Raw genomic sequence first — 19,451 nt, forward strand, 5'->3', positions numbered from 1 at the left:
GCAGTAACGACAACAGAAGAGAAAATTATAGGCAACTCTTACTCTCAGTAGGTGGTTTACTAGCTATATTTACAAGTATAGATAAGTTCCCTGTAGTTGACAGTTACGCTGCAGAATGAAGTAAATTTGGTAATTCTTTATTGTTCAATTACCCAAAGCATGACTGGTGAGTAACAATGAATATAAGTGATAATTAGGATTAATTAGGAATTTAGGTTTTTTGTTCAATGAAAAATTGGTTATAATGATAAATTTGTTACAAAAATTTTATGTGAAGAATAAAGTATGCTTTCTATTAATGATTAAATGCTCAATTTGTAAAGAAGAAATCTGCTACCTTTGATTTCGATTTTGTATAGCCTTAGGCCCTGTCCACACTAACAGGCACTGCCTGATGAGCAAACACTGTTCCCATAACCTGTTCCACTATAATGGCTGACCAAGTATGTAGCCAGAACGAGTGATTGTCTGGTAACACTGCTTCAGAAGTGAGAAAATAAAAAAAGCTGGAAGTGCCGGGCAGGCATGCCCGCTAGTGTGGAGAGGCCTTAAGTTCCACCTGAAATCACGTCAAAAAACTTCGGATTGCTTGAAGGCCTCAGTTACAGTACTTTGTATTAGGCTACATTCAAAAGTAAAGCATTTAGCCTCTTATTTTACTGGTTAAAACTACTCTATTCTAGTAGTTACATCTGAAATTTCACAGGAGACTTGTTTTAGATATTTGATGTGAAGGGTATCGTAAATTTGTATTTAATATTTATTTCTACTCGTAAACCTACCTAGCCATTACATAATGTTCATTAGTGTTGTCATAATTTTGGTACAAAATGTAAGAAATATTCAAGTCTTTTTTGAACTGATTAATACCAGCTAAATTGCTGTGATAAGCTCTAATATTCAGTGAATTTACTTCATACTCCAGTTTGTTTTTAATACTGTACCATATGCAGTCTCTCATAATGAAATGTTCTAAGTAAGCCTAGGCTATGCATACTTTACACAAGCCTGTGATAGATTTAAAATGCAACAGATTAAAGATTTTGCCTTTTATTTACTAATTATTACCATATTTCTTAGTGTTGAAGAGACTCCACCATCAAAGATGCACCTAAATTTTAACCATCAAAATTAAAGAAAAATAAATATAAAAATAGAGTGGACTTATCACAAGTTTATGCTTTTGTTTTGGTTGCTGCACTACAATGCATTAAAGTACGGAATTGGCTACTTCAGCATTTGGTTGTTGTAAGTTTTCCAGTTCATTTATTTTAAGAATGCATACTTTTTTGTATATATGCACATTGACTTTATACTATTTAATAAGCCTTTCTGAACTTTACATATTAGCAAAATGAAAAATGGGAACAGAATACCAAGTAACAAAGAGTGTATACTTCCTAGCCATGCTTTTATGAGAACTTTTCTTTGCCAACATTACTGGCAAATGGATGTGGCTGCAGATGATACAGTATTTCAAGAATAATAGTGCTGGATGTAGGTGTGCAAGAATTTTTCTTAATGCCAGATAAGGGAAAAACATTTATATAACACAATATAAAATATTTGAAATGCGGAACAACAGTCTCATACACAGTCATACTCCGTAGACACACCACATGATCAGGGCATCCAAAATAAAACAAGATGAAAATAAAGACTAAAATCCATGCAGTATAGATATTACAAATAAAAAACATTTTGATATTCATAACCTTAAAATACTTTGCACATTATTACCATTTGTACAAGTAACGCATGAATATTTTGGATTACAGTAGTCTTATTATACAGGAATGATACAGGTTTCTTGGAAATAGACATAGTAGACATTAGCTTTCTTTACTGAATAACACTCAAAATTTCTTTAACATTTTCAGTTATTTCAATGCTTAATATGTTTTTATTGTATGTAACTATGAATTATTTAAATGTTATATCTTTTCATTGTCGTTACTCTGGCCAAGGTGACTGAATTAACCTATGATTTTGGCTGAAAGTCGCCAGAAAACACTCATGGTCCTATGGTTCAGGATAAGAGGCTCTCTACTGTATATGTTGCTTTAATATGATTTTTCTCATGTAAATGAATGTGTTTTAAGGTATCGTTGTTTGCATAATTATAATTACAGGCAGTCCCCGGGGTTCCATTCTTGAGACGTGTTGTAAGTCAAAAATTGCCGTAAGCTGGAAAATCGTCAAAAATCATAAGAAAACCTTACTTTTAATGCTTTGGGTGTATTAAAAACTATGTAAACTGCATTTTTATTGTATTTTTCATCCAAAAACCTTCAAATATTGATTATTTTGCATTTTTGGAGTCATATTGCGTGTAAGTGGCGTAACCATGGAACATGTGATGTAACCCTGGAACATGCATCGTAAACCTGGAAATAATTTCTAATTAATATAATTGAAAGCGTCTTGACCTTGGAACATCAGCCAGGACTGTCTGTACTACTTTAAAAAAAATTTTGTATTGTGTATTTATATATATCTCATTCTAGACTGTATGACATTCTAGATTATAATGAGTTTCAGTTACTGAGGTTATACTGCATACTGTATTATTTTTGTTAGTTTGGAATGAGACCAGTATCATAGAATTGTAGTTCAGGATTGATAGGCTCAATAAGTTACCCAGGAGCTCATGTACCCACAAAGACAGAGAGAAAACACTAGTACTGTGTTACCAACCATTGCTAAAGTAATGTTGCTGCTCAGAGAATTTTGTCTCATCCAAAGGATTTATTCTTAAGTCACAAATAAAAATAAATGTAGGGAAAGCAGAATTGGACAGCCAAGAAGGAGCAGCCCAAAGGGAATGTATTAAAAGTAAAAGGCAGGAAGCAAAGGGTCACTGTTTTTTAACCTTTAGTACCGGAGTTGTGCCAGGCAGGGATCTTTGTAGTGGATTATCATTAAGATAAAATATACTAGTGCAAATTATTTTTCTTTTTTGCTTAATTACATTTTTTCCATAGTTAGTTGCTGGTTTTGTCTCTGTGCTTGCAAATTTGGTAGTTGTACTGTGCATATTTCTTGTTACAGTGTATAACTTCTTAAATTTAAAATCCATTTTGGAAGATTGGAAACCAATTTATTCCTTCTTCATTGTTGCAGTTTTGCAGTTAAGGCATCTTTCAGTCATAAACATGTCAAATCTTTATTAGTTAACAGTTTTGTCCTAAGGTGAGTTCCTACACCAGATGGGAGATAATAAAGAGAGAGCACAGAGAGAACTCATGTCGCATCTAACCCATTATAGGGAAAAGCTGACAAAAACATTTTATATTACATAGTTAAATATCCATCCAACCCTTCCTTTCTTATCTATTTCAAGAGTAGCTATGCAATAGTTGAGACTTTTTCTCCATGGATCCTAAGGTACTGGCAAGATATTCTGTTGATTTTGCAACATGTGGCACAACAGAGTCCAGGATTAGTAAGTTTTCATTATTGCCTCCTTCTCTGTTTTACTATGTATAGAGTAATGCCTTGCACAAATCCTTAGCAGATTAGGGCTTTGTGCTGTTGGTATCTGTTCAACTTTTTGTAACTTTATTCTGGGCACAACTTTGCCTTACCATGCACAAGACTCATATTAGCCTTTGATGAATGCTAGTTAATCCCTGGTGTATTCAGTATTGGTTACTGCATCCTGCGCTCAGAACTGTGAAAAATGTCAATATTTGCAGCTTACAAAATATGAGTTCAGACTGAATTAACTTCCCTCTAGCCCAAAAAATTTGATTTGCCTTTTCCAGTCTCTGATAGCATATGCAGTAACTTCAGTGTAATATCTCTCTCAGCACAAAAACATTTCCTATTGAGTACAGAGTAAACCATGAATTACGGTTCTCGGGTACTAGCCTTGTTTCTTCTTTATGACAGTAAGGAATGTATAAAAATGTGAATTATACTACATAGGAGGTAAGGAAATTGTTATAATTCCATATATAGTTTATGTAATCATGTCTAATTTCACCTTTCATGGTACAGGTTATATGTAAGTGAATTCGTTCTAGAGATTAATTCCTACATGCCTCTCCATCATACATTTAGATTTATGTCTTTATCTGTATTTTACATTGACTGCCTTATATTTTTTTTTATTCTTTCAAATGCCCATTATTCATACTTATAAGATCTTTTGTTTACTTTGCTTTTTATATTTGCAAATTTTGTTAATATTATAGTGTTACTGTATTTCATTAATATTTAATTTTTTTTCCTCTTACATTATCAGATTTTAAGCTTGAGTATAGTTGTTTAAAGCTTTGTCAACTGATATATTTTCTTTGCAAGAATGTTCTCTGTTCTTAAGTGATATAAATTTATTTGAATGTACAAACCTATTTTCAGTTTCTTTTTCTTTCCTGTGTTGTTTGTAAGCATTTTGATGTATTTCTCATACTGTACTCTTTTTAGATACCATCAGTGTGTGCACTCTACTAGGACACAGTTTACTACTGGTTTTCAAAGTTTTATGTAGAACTTATAGAGATTTATTTTTGCGTCTAAAATATTTTTCATGGAAAAATGTGTTATTTTGTAGAGGGATTTTTCTTTTTCAAGCTTTTCATCTTATTCTTCTGCTGTACCCTTCCTTGTAATTTGTAAAAATGTCAAAAATGGTGGCATTTGAAGTGATTGCTAAGCAGCTTTATTTCATTGAATATTTTTAATAATTCTGAGACAGTACAGTACAGGTTTTGAAGTGATTAATGTATAAGTATTAACTCTCCATTACCATGGTAATGTTTTTTTTTTCACTGAAATTGTGACTGTGTCTTAATGATGGTCACCTAAAAGACCCCAACAGATTTACAAGAAGGCATTTTGTGTTCTGTTACTGAGCTATGAAACGGCTTCAAAAAATACGAATTTTTCACATGAGTACCACACTTTGGATGATACAAAAGGTTCTTTGAAGCCTTCTTTCAACCCCAGCTGCTTTACTATATGCCTTTTCCTTTTTATCTGTTCACTATGGCATCTTCTTACTCAGCTGACTATCTAAACCTTGCTCCAATATTTACCTTTTATATATTTGGAACAAATCCTTCTGGCCAGTGGTATGAGTTTAGAAAGGTGAGTTTGTATTCTTGTTAGAGTAATTTATGATTATAATCTTTTAGTTAGGGAACAAGTGCAAATGTGTTATATGATTTTGTGAAATTAGCTTCCATGATTGCTGTTTTTGTGTTTAATTTATTTTGACCTATGACAGCTCTATTTTCATGGCCATATTGTCAACTGATTTTGTCAGATGACCAAAAATATAAGTCAGTAGCTTCCATTGTTTTGGATATTAATGTATCTATATATTATTATATATATATATATATATATATATATATATATATCTATATATATATATATATATCTATATATATAGATAAAGATATATAGATAAAATATATTATAGATAAATATATATATATATATATATATATATATATATATCTATATATATATATATATATATATATATATATATATATATATATATATTATAATATACACACACATATATATTAGAAATGTTGAATACTGTATATTAAAAATATACCTTTGCAAATAGTGTGAAATCTGCAGACCAGAGGTGCCACAGCTGCACTTGAAAATTACTTTTCAATGAGTTATCTGTCTGTAAATCAAAGATTCTTTGTGTGAATATATGAAGCTGGCATAAATGTTGACCATATGCATTAAAGGAAAGAAGCAAGCAGTAAATTATGAATCTGATAAAATTAGGGAAGATTATAACCATATGTAATATGGTTATGGCAGCCTTAAATGGAGAAAGTAACATGAAGTGAATTATCATATATGAGAACTGGTCAGTCCTATTTATCGCTAAGTACACAGTTGCCATCCATCATGACGATTTCAGTAAAGTTTGCTGTACAATGCTGGCTAGAGAACATATTTTTAGTGAATGGTGATTCTTTGATAATACATCCTTTCATGAAATTTTGTTATAATTGTTAACATTTTGTTTTAAATTTTTTTGCAGTTATTTGTTAGACAAGGGGTAAGTGGTGTAGTTACACACTCAGAAAATAAATGACCAAATTTATTTTTAATAAATATTCTCATTCTGTTGAAGAAACAGCTATTCTGATTATTCTCATTTGGTAGGGATGAGTATTTGGGAGTTCAGTTCTGGATACTATGTACAGGCAGTCCCCGGGTTACGACGGGGGTTCCGTTCTTGAGACGCGTCGTAAGCCGAAAATCGTCGCAAGCCGGAACATTGTCAAAAATCCTAAGAAAACCTTACTTTTAATGCTTAAGGTGCATTCAAAACTATGTAAACTGCATTCTTATTGCATTTTTTATCAAAAAACCTTTAAATATTGATTATTTTGCATTTTTGGTGTCATATTTCATCTGCCAGATCAGCGTTTGTAGGCGTCGTAACTCTGGAACATGCGTCGTAACCCTGGAAATAATTTCTGATGAATATAATTGAAAAGCGTCGTAACCTTGGAACGTCGTAAGCCGAGACCGTCGTAACCCGGGGACTGCCTGTATTCTGATTATTCTCATTCGGTAGGGATGAGTATTTGGGAGTTCAGTTCTGGATACTATGTATGTACCAGATGGTAACCAAAGAAACATACAACCAGCAATTACAATTTTTGAAATTAACCTCACCTCTCCATTACATAGCTTAGATTTCCATGCCAATGGGAGTATAAGCTATATAATGGAGTGGTAAGTATTTATTTAAAGAATAATACTTAAGTATATATATTTTCTTGTGATAGAGCAGTAAGGAATGTATCTTATATATTGTATTATTTTCAAATGGCAAACTAAAAAGACTTGCAGCAATATCTTGCTTTAAAAGAAGCTACAGATAATATAGGGACTTGCTATTCTCACTTGCACTAAATTATAGGAAAATTTACCTATCGTAGGCTGGGAGTTTTTTATGAACTATATTCATTATAGTGTTGTAAATACCATGCATTTATTTTATACCTTTTGAAACTTAATTTATAAAGATATAAATAACGAATATTGGCGAATTGGGTAAGATATAACTAACTAATATTAGGGAATTGGGTAGGGCTATGTATATACATTGGGAGTGTGATATATCATGTAATGTAATGATAATTCTGATCATATTTTGAACGTGTTTTATTTACTCTACTTTGGGAATGATATACGTAAACAGAAAATGGGCCATGAGTTGCTTACAGTGGGCCTTATGTTGCATATTGTAGCCAGTGCAAAAGGATCTTTACAGAATCCGTTAAGTCTTAGTTTCATTGCTTGTCTCTCTTTTACTGTTATCCATACTTGACTGTCCAAAATTTTAACTACTTCTTGGTCTAATACTTGAGAATAAGTTCTTTCTGCTAGTCTTATGTGATTGTAGAAACGAGACCAGTCTTGTTAAATTATTAAGTAATGATGATAGTAATATATGAAATATATTACAATAATGAATGGTGCTTGAATATCTAGTGGTAGTGTTGTGGGCAGCTAATTGGTTGGTCCAGAGACTCAAGACCTTCAATACATTGTATGTACTGTATTGGTTTCAATCTATGAATAAATCTTCAAGTTCATATGCATGTTGTGTATTGTTTTAAGCTTAAAAGCTGTTAATTTTACTCTTGTAATAATTTTGTTTTCTCTTCCTATTTTATGTATTTGTTAAAACGAGTTTTAACAAGATGACTGAGTCACATTTCAGTGTACTACTTCTATAAGGCTTTCCAGAATCAACTGTTCTGAAATTGGAGCTGTAAATGAAACAAAGGTAAAGTTGAAAATGTTAGACAGCTAAGTAGGAAGAGACTAAACGAAACAGTTGTAAAGTAAAAGGAAGAAAGCAATGTAGCTGTGATCAAAGGGTTGCTGCTAGAATTTTGTACCATCTTTATTATGCTATGCAGATTCTGTAAGTGGTACTCCCTACCAGTGCTTGTATAGTAATTTGTGCAGTTTTCATTTAAAGTTTTAGTCAGTTACAAAGCAAATGTTTCCTGACATGTGCTATGGATAAGTCTTGTGATTAATTCCTCTATAATGTTATGATCACTCAAAGAGGAAAATGGTGCAGCATTGCCTAAAGGAATACGTATAGGTTCTAATCCAGCTGAATGACAAGGAATGTCTGCTTTTTTTTATGTGTTTTATTTCATTATAACAAGAAAATAATTTTTAGTATTGCAAATGGTTGTGAATACAGTAATTCAACGTACAGTAATTATTGGAATCTTTCATTTTAAAAAAAATTATCTCTGTGATCACAAAATTACATTGTCTGTGGGAAAGGTATCTGTTATTTGCATTATTCACATAGAAAATTTCAAAATACGTATCAGAAATAAATAAATAATTTCGGTTAGATGTTATTCATTAACCTGTTGTTACAGTTGCAATTTATTGTCATTGGCTTAATGTTATTTGCCAGTTTACTCCATTTTAGTTATTTCAAAAGTAAATTTCTTTAAAAGGACAATTTTCAGTTACTGTAAGACAGCTGGGTCACCTACTGAACGTGTATTTTTAATTATAATTTTTTTTAAGCACCCAAAAACTCAAAGGCTGTATGTCATTGGATTGGGGACCAGTGAGCAATTTCCTAGATCTAATTCTCCTAGCTCAGCTGTGTGTGTTGATTTGCCTGTTCATGATTGTCAGCTGCTGAGTTACAGATCCAAGATGGCTGATCATTCAGTGGTCACATAGGGATTTTTTTCTAGAACTAGTCAAGAATGAGAGGTGTAGATCACAGAGGATACCTAACTGTCTTGCCTTCCAGTAGCAACAAGGCTGAAACGTTTATTAGTAACTCTGTAAATCTCCTTAGCTTTATGGTGGCAAGACACTTCCTAACTAATTTTACTGACAAGAGATAAAAATGTTTCAGTGACTCCTCCTCTATGGAAACTCCTTGCATCAGCTTTTGGAGGTGCTTCCAAGATTGAAAATACAAATCATTTATGATGAGATGAGAGAATTTTTAATGGAACCTGCTGCCGAGAGGAAGGACTGCTGTGGATTTTTATGGATTACTCCAAATCCAATGCTAGTGTTGATTTTGGGAGAGCAATAGAGCTCTTCCTAAAGAAGCATGAAATTTTATGGTATTTAGGAAGAATGAAATTTTATGGTAGAGTTATGTGGTGCAGAAAAAAAAATTTGTTTGCTAGGCCTTGACGATTTTTTTTTGCTTTGGGATGCAAAGAGAGTTCTATAGACATGCAATATTTTTTATCCTGTGCCACTCAGTGGTGCTCTGCATTTATAAATGCAAGGAAACATGAACATGGTATGGTGGGCAAAAAAAAAAAAGTTGCTGAATAACTTCAAGGGAGCTTTTCTATTGTATCAGGATTTTTAGCCATACATCAGGAGTGGCATTCTTAGACCTTACAAACTTGGCATGTTCAAATAAAATTAAGATAAAAAAATGCTACAGCACCTTAGAAGTGCACCAATATGTTTCAGAAGTGGAGGAGAGCTATTTGCCAATTAAAGAACAGGTATACAACTTGAAACATTTTTTTTTTCTTTTAATGATTGTGATTCTAGGTGTATTCTAAAGATTACTCAGTACCTCTAACTGTAAGTTGAATGCTCATTTTTTTAGGATCACTAGAATTTCTTCTTCTTGGAAGTTGAAATGGGAGCGCTAGTTATATTCCCTTGCTGTGGTTCTGTGAGGGGAGTGATATATGATAGCAGTGGTATTTTTAAATCAGTTTGAAAAGCAGGATCTTAATATAAATTTTGAACAAATTCTTTGCTTGTGTGTGGTGGTCCTTTGCAAGGGGTAGACATCTGCCCCAGTGTAACTTTGGTAGTCCATTTGTTTCCAGTTTTTCTCTATACAGTGGACCCCCCGTATTCGCCGACTCACACATTCGCGGATTTCTCTCGGGAACGTTTCCCCGCATTATTCGCGGAAAATTCGCACATTCACGGTATTTTTCTATGAGAAATATCCACAAATGCCTGTTTTTTTTTTATCAATTTCATCATAAAATGCACTTTTTTTGATAAAACTATTAAAAAAAATCAAGTATGAAAATTTTTAGTGGATTTTCTTGAGTTTTAACCAACAAAATAGGAGGTTTTTAGCGTTTTTATAGGGGTTCCAAACATTTGCGGGTTCTAATTATTCACGGGGGGGGGGGGGGGTGTGGGGGGGGGGGGGGGGGGGGGGGGGGGGGGGGGGTGGGGGGGGGGGGGGGGGGGGGGGGGGGGGGGGGGGGGGGGGGGTCTGGTACGCATCCCCTGCGAATATGGGGGGACCACTGTAGTATATATATGCATATTTTTTAATAATTTAACTGTCACACAAGGCAAACAGCGCCTCAGTGGCATGGTCTTGGCGTCCCACCTCGGGTGTCGCGAGTTCGATTCTCGTCCATTCCACTGAGGAGTGAGAGATGCGTATTTCTGGTGATAGAAGTTCACTCTCGACGTGGTTAGGAAGTCACGTAAAGCTGTTGGTCCCATTGCTGAATAACCTCTAGTTCCATGCAACGTAAATACACCATACAAACAAAAACCCAAGGCAAACAACCTCTCAGTCTCCGGCAGTCAACTTTATGCATGCCAGGGAAATATTTATGATACCCTGACTGTCAGTAAAAAATAGTAGTAAGCAAATGTCTTAACTATTCCTAAAACATATTTTTTGTAGTTCTGGATGGTATTATATATATGTACTTTAATACATATAAGAGAGGGAAATATTAATGCATCAGAGAAGGACCACAAGGGAACAGGGTGCAATGGAGAGTGGGGGGCTTTTGAAGAGAAACTGTTATTGTTTGTGTATCATTCACAAGACTGCCATAAGCATAGACATGAAGTATTAAGCAGGATGACCTGGTAAGAAGCACAAGAAAATGTTTTGTATACACTTGTACATAACACCATTGTTAAGATGACCACAGGTCATCTTAACATATCATTATGTATATATATATATATAATTATATATATATATATATATATATATATACAGGCAGTCCCCGGGTTACGACGGGGGTTCCTTTCTTGAGGCGCGTCGTAAGCCGAAAATCGTCGTAAGCCGGAACGACACTTGGAAATATGCCTTAAACTAAGAAAAAGTTAGAGACCTTACCTGTGTGACATGCAAGTAGATTGCATGATGTGTAGTGTGGTTATTCCAATGGCAAAGGATGGTTCTTGAAGGTATAATTCTTTATTAAACTCTTGTGACACTAAAAAGCACAATGTACTACACTTAATCCTTAGGGTATACACTAAACACTATACACTATATTATGCATTGCACACTTCGTAGTAGTACGTATGTATTTGTTAGATCCTGGAGTACACTAAAATCCCAGTCTGGTAGCTCTGGAAGGTAAAAGTATAACACAATTAGTACAAAATACTACACAAAGTCCTGAATACAATATGTAAATTATAGATATCAAGAGTAAAAGAGTTAATGTATGTTAATTAATTCCTTACTTTTAGTTATAATTCCTTACTTTGAGTTATATCAAGAGTAAAAAAGTTAATGTATGTTAATTAATTCCTTACCTTTAGTTTAAATTTTGCATTCATCATAACCCTGGATGGACAAGTCTTATGTGGCCCCATAGCCTACATCATTCAGGGGGTTCTGGAAGTACAAAAAATAATTAGTAGTCAGTAAGTACTCTATGCATAGTAGTTACATACAGTAATATGCACCATACAGTGGTTTAATATCACATATATAACATGTATAAAACTTAGTTAATGTATGTTAATTAATTCCTTACCTTTAGTTTAAATTTTGCATTCATCGTAACCCTGGATGGACAAAGTCTTATGTGTCCCCATAGCCTACATCATTCAGGGGGTTCTGGAATGTACAAAAAATAATTTTGTCAGTAAGTACTCTATGCATAGTAAGTTACATACAGTAATAGCACCATACAGTGGTTTAATATCACATATAACATGTATAAAACTTAGTTAATGTATGTTAATTAATTCCTTACCTTTAGTTTAAATTTTGCATTCATCGTAACCCTGGATGGACAAAGTCTTATGTGGCCCCATAGCCTACATCATTCAGGGGGTTCTGGAATGTACAAAAAATAATTTTGTCAGTAAGTACTCTATGCATAGTAAGTTACATACAGTAATATGCACCATACAGTGGTTTAATATCAACTGGTATGCATTATTGTAAATGATTGGTCTACACCCCCTGTTCAGCAGGGAGTGTACAGTACCAATTCCATGAGGGACCTTGATCACTTATCCCATGTGAGAGATCTTGGTCACTTTTTTTTTTAGTATATAAAAACTTACTTAATGTATGTTAATTACTACTATGTTAATTCCAATTACCTTTATGTTATGTAGTAAGACCCTGGACAAAGTTTTATGTGGCCCCATAGCCTGCATCATGGAGGGGGTCCTGGTTTTCTGGAATGTACCAAAAAAGTATCAAAGTTAAGTCATGTTATGTATGTTTAGTAAGTTACATACAGTAACCATACGTACAGTGGTTTATAACATGTACATATGTACATAATCAAACTTGGTTGGAAATTCCTGTAAAAAAAAAGTTATGTACGTATGTAATATGTACTACTGTATGTAAAAACCTTACTGTTCATACTTTTTCTGTTACACTACATGTTACATGTGATACGTATACTTTCCTGAAGGGTTTTTTTTCCATCCAAAAATGGTGCTTCTACTTGTAGTAGTTATCCCTTGATGACACTTGTAGTAACAACCTGGAGTTGTGTGAAAAATGTTGGTTCTGGAAGGAAAAAGTAACAAAATTAGTGTACAAAAATATACACTACAGAAAGTTGTGAATGCATATGTTAATTACTGTAGATATATCAAGAGTACTAAAAGAGTTAATGTATGTTAATTAATTCCTTACCTTTAGTTTATATTTTGCATTCATCGTAACCCTGGATGGACAAAGTCTTATGTGGCCCCATAGCCTACATCATTCAGGGGGTTCTGGAATGTACAAAAAATAATTAGTATGTCAGTAAGTACTCTATGCATAGTAAGTTACATACAGTAATATGCACCATACAGTGGTTTAATATCACATATAACATGTAGTATAAAACTTAATTTAGAAATTCCTTACATAACTTACCAACTTTTAGTGAGTCTCAAAGCTGTTACCTAGGTTGTGGGAGATGGAGGTGGAGGTGTAGAGCATTCATGATAAGGATGCATTCCAAACCTAACTTCAGTGTGCTTTATCACAGATAACAGGCTAGGATGATGGGCAGTCTGGAATGAAGAATTAATATTAAAGGACAGTATGTAACCACTTAGGTGTACAAAATTTATTGTACGTATGCAAACATTAAACACAACTGAGAATTCCTTACCTCCAGCAAAATGAAGACATGTAGGCTATGTAGAGGTCTGGTTTATGTAAGTCACAGGTGCATGCCAGTCTGGAATGATAATGTAATAGTACATATGATTATAGTATGTATGTTACATACATAACATGGTATTACATATGTAATATTAAAACATTAATAAAAAAAATGTCCTTACCAAATTCTAGTGGTTGGCTTGCTTACTGGGATGGTCATATGGTACATGAGAGTGGGTGGCTGGGCTATGGAGTGGGATGGGCAGGTGCTTGGAGTCTGGAATGATAAAAAATATATAAAATGATAGTTACTACTACTGTAACTACTGCACATGTTATTACTGTTTGACATATGTAGTGTGTAATACGTATGTTCAATATAAAAAATGAAGAATTCTTTTACCTGAAGGAATGGGAGAGGTGATACTACTCGTATCAACTGATTTGGGCTCTGGGGAGGTGATACTTGTATCAACTGATGAGGGAACATCTACATCTGGAAAGAATGATAGGGTACATAAATATATATAGGTGGATGTAATTGTAGCATATGTACACTTTTAATAAAATTTCTATTAGCAATTTATAAAACATTTTATACAAATTTGTTAAGGATTCTTACCTGATGTATAGGGCGAGGCATCAAAACCATGGAAAGGCTCAGGGTCATCTGGGTCACTGTCACTATCAAAGGGGTCTGAAATGGAAAAAAAAAAAATAATAAGGTTTTGCAACATCAGACACACTGTACCACTATGTAAGTTAGTGTACGTATGTATGTAGGGTGTAAACAATTTCCAACATGAAAATGAGAAAAATGAAATTGCTTACCTGATTGTACACGTGCAGGTGGGCGGGCTGATACAGAGGGTCCAGGTACAGGGGGATCTGGAACTGTCACAGGTAGTACAGGGAGATCTGGAACTGTCACAGGTAGTACAGGGAGATCTGGAACTGTCACAGGTAGTACAGGGGATCTGGAACTGTCACCACTTCTGCAATAAAATTACAAATGATGAAAATTAATGAAGTTACAATTTACTCTTACATTTAGTTGTTACATTAAAAAATTAAACACATTTTAATATGTACACTATGTAAACACATAAATTAGTAAAACAGTTCAGAATTCCTTACCAGGACTAGGAGTGGGAGGTGGTGGTACTGGAGACTTGTGAAAGAAAGTGTCAAGCCTGGACTGCACACTTCTCTTCGTCTGCTTCTCCTTCAGGGTCTCCTTGTAGAAAGTCACCAAATCCATGATTCCTCTCTTGATTTTGTCAAACCTAGAAACGTTAGGGTCTTCTGCCTCAAAAGAAGCCAAGGCTCTCTCCAGATGAGTAAAACCCTCTGACAAGCCTTTCACAGTTAATGACCTGGGTTTTGGCTCTGGTGCCGCCTCCTCTTCCTCAATCATTTGTTGTTCAAGTTCTAGTAAGTCCTCTGCAGACAATTCCTCTCCATGGGAAGCCAGCAGCTCTGTTACATCATCAGGTTCAAGATCTAGTTGCAGCCTCTTGCTTAGCCCTACGATCTTCCTCGTCACAGTCTCGACGTCTTCTGCCTGGTCAAAGCCTTCAAAACTGTGCACAAACTGTGGACACAGTTTCCTCCAGGCCCCATTTAAAGTGGTCGTCTTCACCTCGTCCCAAGCACTTGCAATGTTCTTCACTGCATCTGCAATGTTGTAGCCCTTCCAGAATTGCTTCAGTGTCAACTCCTTGTTAGCTTCTATGGCCTCAAAGCAAAACGTATGGTCCTTCTAAGGTAGTAAGCCTTGAAATTTGCTATTACTCCCTGGTCCATTGGCTGTATCAGTGATGTGGTATTGGGTGGGAGGTACACCACCTTCACATTAGGATGCATGTCGCTCAAATTTGAAGGGTGACCAGGGGCATTGTCCAGGACTAAGAGGGCCTTAAAAGGCAGACCCTTCGAAGTCAAATACCGCTCCACTGCTGGCACGAAATGGTCATTGAACCAACTCTTCGAAGACCATTAAGGTAACCCACGCCTTCTTGTTAGATTTCCAAAATCACAGGGAGTTGACTCTTGAAAATGCCCTTGAAAGCCCTGGGATTCTCGGCCAAATACACCAGCAAGGGCTTCAGTTCAAATCACCACTTGCATTGGCCCCAAACAGCAAAGTCAGTCGCTCCTTTCCAGCTTTATGGCCAGGTGCTGACTTCTCCTCCTTGGAAAGGTACGTTCGATTTGGCATTCTTTTCCAAAATAATCCAGTCTCATCCACATTAAAGACTTGGTCAGCCGTGTAACCACCATCCTTAATTATCTCAGCCAAACCACCTGGAAAACTTTCTGCTGCTTCGCTATCAGCACTAGCAGCTTCACCTTGCAGCTTCACATTATGCAAATTTGCACGAGCCTTAAAACGGTTAAACCAACCTCTACTCGCGGAAAATTCACCACCAGCACTGCCTTCGCCAAACTTTTTCACTACTGCCTCATGCAGCGCTCTAGCCTTCTCCTGGATCACACTTACGCTCACCGGAACACTCGCTGGTTCTGGTCCTCCAGCCAGATCATGAGCAATTTCTCCATTTCAACAATGCTCTGGCTACGTTGCTTCTCGTTTATCACCGTTGACTTCATCGGTGCAGCATCCTTAACGTGCTTCAGAATACGTTCCTTATCCTTCACAATGGTTACCACCGTGGTCCTGCTCAAGCCTAAAGAACGGCCTATTTCGGTGTTAGTTTCTCCCTTCTCCGAACGCTTTATCACGTCATATTTGACCTCCATCGTGATGACCTTCCTCTTCTTGGATGAACTATCATCGGAGGAAGTACTTTGGCGTTTAGGAGCCATTGTAAATTAGCGAAAATGGCAAGGAATTTCAGCAACGTCTCAGCACACAACCTAGTGGAATGCAGGCAGGCACGCGATTGAAGTGGCGTCCTTTCGTATTGTTACGCTTGGCGTCCTCGACCGTCCGAGGTCGTTGTTCGGTCAATTTACCATACAGTTTAATAGCGTTTAATTAATTTATGCACCTCCGCTCAAAAACTAGTTCTGCATATGAGGTATCGTTAAAAAGCATAACAAACGTCGTAACCTTGGAATTTGTGTTGTAATCTAACCAGAAACTTAGTTTTTTTAATTATGTACTGGAAACAAGCAATGATTTTTCATTATATTTGCGCTTTTGGACTGTTTTAAACTGCGCATCCTAAGCTAGTGTATTCATTCGCCCGCCGAAACTAGTTCCGCATATGCGGCGTCAGTAAAAAAATTCAAAAAATACGAAAAAAAAAAAGTGTCAAAAATCATCATAACCTCAAAATTTTTGTTGTAATGTAACCAAAAACATATTTTTATTATGTACTGTGCTAAACTATAAAGGATTTTTATCATAGCATGCGTTTTTAAAAGCGTCGTTAACAATCGGAGCGTCGGAAGCGTCAGCGTCGTAACCTCGGAACAAGCGTCGTAACCCAGGACGGAATTTCCATTGAATATTTAAGAAAAAGCGTCGTAACCTCGGAACGTCGTAAGCCGGAACCGTCGTAACCCGGGGACCGCCTGTATATATATATATATATTATATATATATATATATATATATATATGTATATATATAGTATATACAGGCAGCCCCGGGTTACGACGGGGGTTCCGTTCTTGATACCGTGCGGGAGCCGAAAATCGTCTAAGCCGGAACATCGTCAAAAATCCAAAGAAAACCTTACTTTTAATGCTTTGGGTGCATTGAAATCTATGTAAATTGTATTCTTATTGCATTTTTCATCAAAAAACCTTCAAATATCAATTATTTTGCATTTTTGGTGTCATATTTTATCTGCCAGATAAGCGTTGTAGGCGTCGTAACCTTGAAACATGCGTCGTAACCCTGGAAATAATGTCTGATGAATATAATTGAGAAGCGCCTTAACCTCGGAACGTCGTAAGCCGAGGACTGCTTGTATATAAATATTATATATATAATATATATATATAATATATATATATATAATAATATATCTATATATATATATATATAATATATATTATATTATAGATATATATATATATATAATTTATATATATATCGTATATATATAAATCTTATATTCATCCATACTATAACCTATAATATATTAGTATATATATACTATATGACAAAATAATGGATATTTGAATGGTTTTTTGATGAAAAATGCAATAAGAATACAATTTACATAGATCTCCCAGTCACATCAAACATTCGGAAGACTTTTGTCACAAATTCAGAGAAGCACATATACCACTTCACAACATAAAACTTTTAAGCCTTGACGTAGACTCCCTATTCACAAAAGTACCAGTACAGGACGTTCTTCAGTTTTTAAGGGAAAAATTATCCCCCTATTCAGATCATTTCCCTTTGGCACTTGACAAAATAATAAAGTTAGTGGAATTATGTGCATCTAATAACGTACTTTCATTCGGGGAATCATTCTACAAGCAAAAATTCGGTGTAGTATGGGTAGTCCTTTAAGTCCTATTTTAGCCAATCTGTACATGGAATACTTTGAAACTACAGTAATAAATGCAATAAAACCCAAAACATGCTGTGATGAGATACGTGGATGACATACTACATTTGGGATATAAGGGGTAATTTTAATGAATTCCTCTCAAAATTAAATGCATTAGTGCCCAGCATCAAATTTAAAGTTGAAGGGGAAACAGACAACAAAATTCCTTTTCTTGATGTTTTAATAATCAGAGACACGACAGAATACAAATTTACCATATACAGAAAACCAACGTTCTCACTTTCATATATTCACTACTTTAGCTATCATGACAATACTATCAAGATAGGTGTAGCTAGCAACCTATTCTTAAGAGCCTTATGAATTTGTTCCCCAGATTTCCTGGAAAAAGAATTTGAACTAATTCGCAAGCAACTTTCATTTTTAAAGTATCCTGACCATATAATTGAGAAAGCAATTCAAAAAGCACGTAATTTTCTACCGACTCCCCCTAAAGACAAGACCAGAGACACACCCAACAATAAAATAAAAATTCCCCACCTGGAGACGATTAAGAGAGTAACTCACACCCTTGGGAAATCCAACCCTTTTGCATTTACCTACCAAATACCTTAGCCAAATCCCTGATTAACGTCCAACAAAAGCATCGCCCAAAGACTCTGGGGTATATGAGATCCCATGCCAGGACTGTGACCAATCTTACATCGGATTTACAGGTAAATCACTTCCCCAGAGATTAATACAACACAAACGGTCAGTTAGGTATGGACAACAGAACTCGGCTATTTCAACCATATAAATGAACATAACCATAGAATAAACTGGAATATGTCACGTGTAATTTATAGCAGCAACTGCCGGTACAAGAGTCAAATGATGGAATCGGCCTTAATAAAAGAGAAGCAGGTAATGAACATCTCAAAAGGGAATTGGAAACCATCGGACATCGTCGACGCAGTGTTCATTCAACCAACGTACGAAGATTAAAGGAAGATTATCAGCGGGGGTGACCTAAATTGGCTTGCTTGTGGACGAATCTCTTGGTATAAATACCACCTTTTCTGTAAACTTTTCTCATTCATATACCTGAGAGAGAGACAGCAGTCTCTGAAATATAGTAATTTTTCTCTATTTTGGTGTTTTTATGGGCTCCTTTTATTAGATTATATATATATATATATATATATATATAATATAGTATATTATATATAGTAGTTATATATATATATATATATATATAATATATATATATATATATAATATATATATATGTGTGTGTGTGTGTGTGTGTGTGTGTGTGTGTGTGTGTATATATATATCATATATATATATATATATATATATATATATATATATATATATATATATATATATATATATATATTAATATGTATATCATACTCTAATATATAAATATATATACACCTATAGCCCTATATCAATCCAGCTCTACATCCTCTGTATACATATGCTCATTACATATATATATATATACTATCTACTCTCCCTCCAACTATATATACCTATAGTCTATTATATCTATATCTAGATATACCTATATATACTATATATCATTTTAT

The 19,451-nt window shown here is 34.8% G+C and overlaps 2 long non-coding RNA genes across 3 annotated transcripts; both read right to left on the reverse strand.

The window, feature by feature from the left end:
• Window positions 1–12,005: 12,005 nt before the first annotated feature.
• On the reverse strand, window positions 12,006–13,646 carry LOC135220478 (uncharacterized). Of its 2 annotated transcripts, XR_010315706.1 has the most exons (5): window positions 13,555–13,646; window positions 13,380–13,448; window positions 13,139–13,278; window positions 12,911–12,993; window positions 12,653–12,781 (listed from the first exon to the last, which is right to left on the reverse strand). It is a non-coding gene; the product is annotated as an uncharacterized LOC135220478 (long non-coding RNA). The 2 variants fall into 2 exon arrangements; XR_010315707.1 differs by lacking the exon at window positions 12,653–12,781 and adding an exon at window positions 12,006–12,088 and having other exon boundaries at window positions 12,911–13,278.
• Window positions 13,647–13,775: 129 nt separating this feature from the next.
• LOC135220479 (uncharacterized) lies at window positions 13,776–14,340 on the reverse strand. The gene is made up of 3 exons (XR_010315708.1): window positions 14,204–14,340; window positions 13,995–14,069; window positions 13,776–13,868 (listed from the first exon to the last, which is right to left on the reverse strand). It is a non-coding gene; the product is annotated as an uncharacterized LOC135220479 (long non-coding RNA).
• Window positions 14,341–19,451: the final 5,111 nt, after the last annotated feature.

This window comes from Macrobrachium nipponense, chromosome 2 (genome assembly GCF_015104395.2).
Source record: "Macrobrachium nipponense isolate FS-2020 chromosome 2, ASM1510439v2, whole genome shotgun sequence".
Classification (NCBI taxonomy): Eukaryota; Metazoa; Arthropoda; class Malacostraca; order Decapoda; family Palaemonidae; genus Macrobrachium; species Macrobrachium nipponense.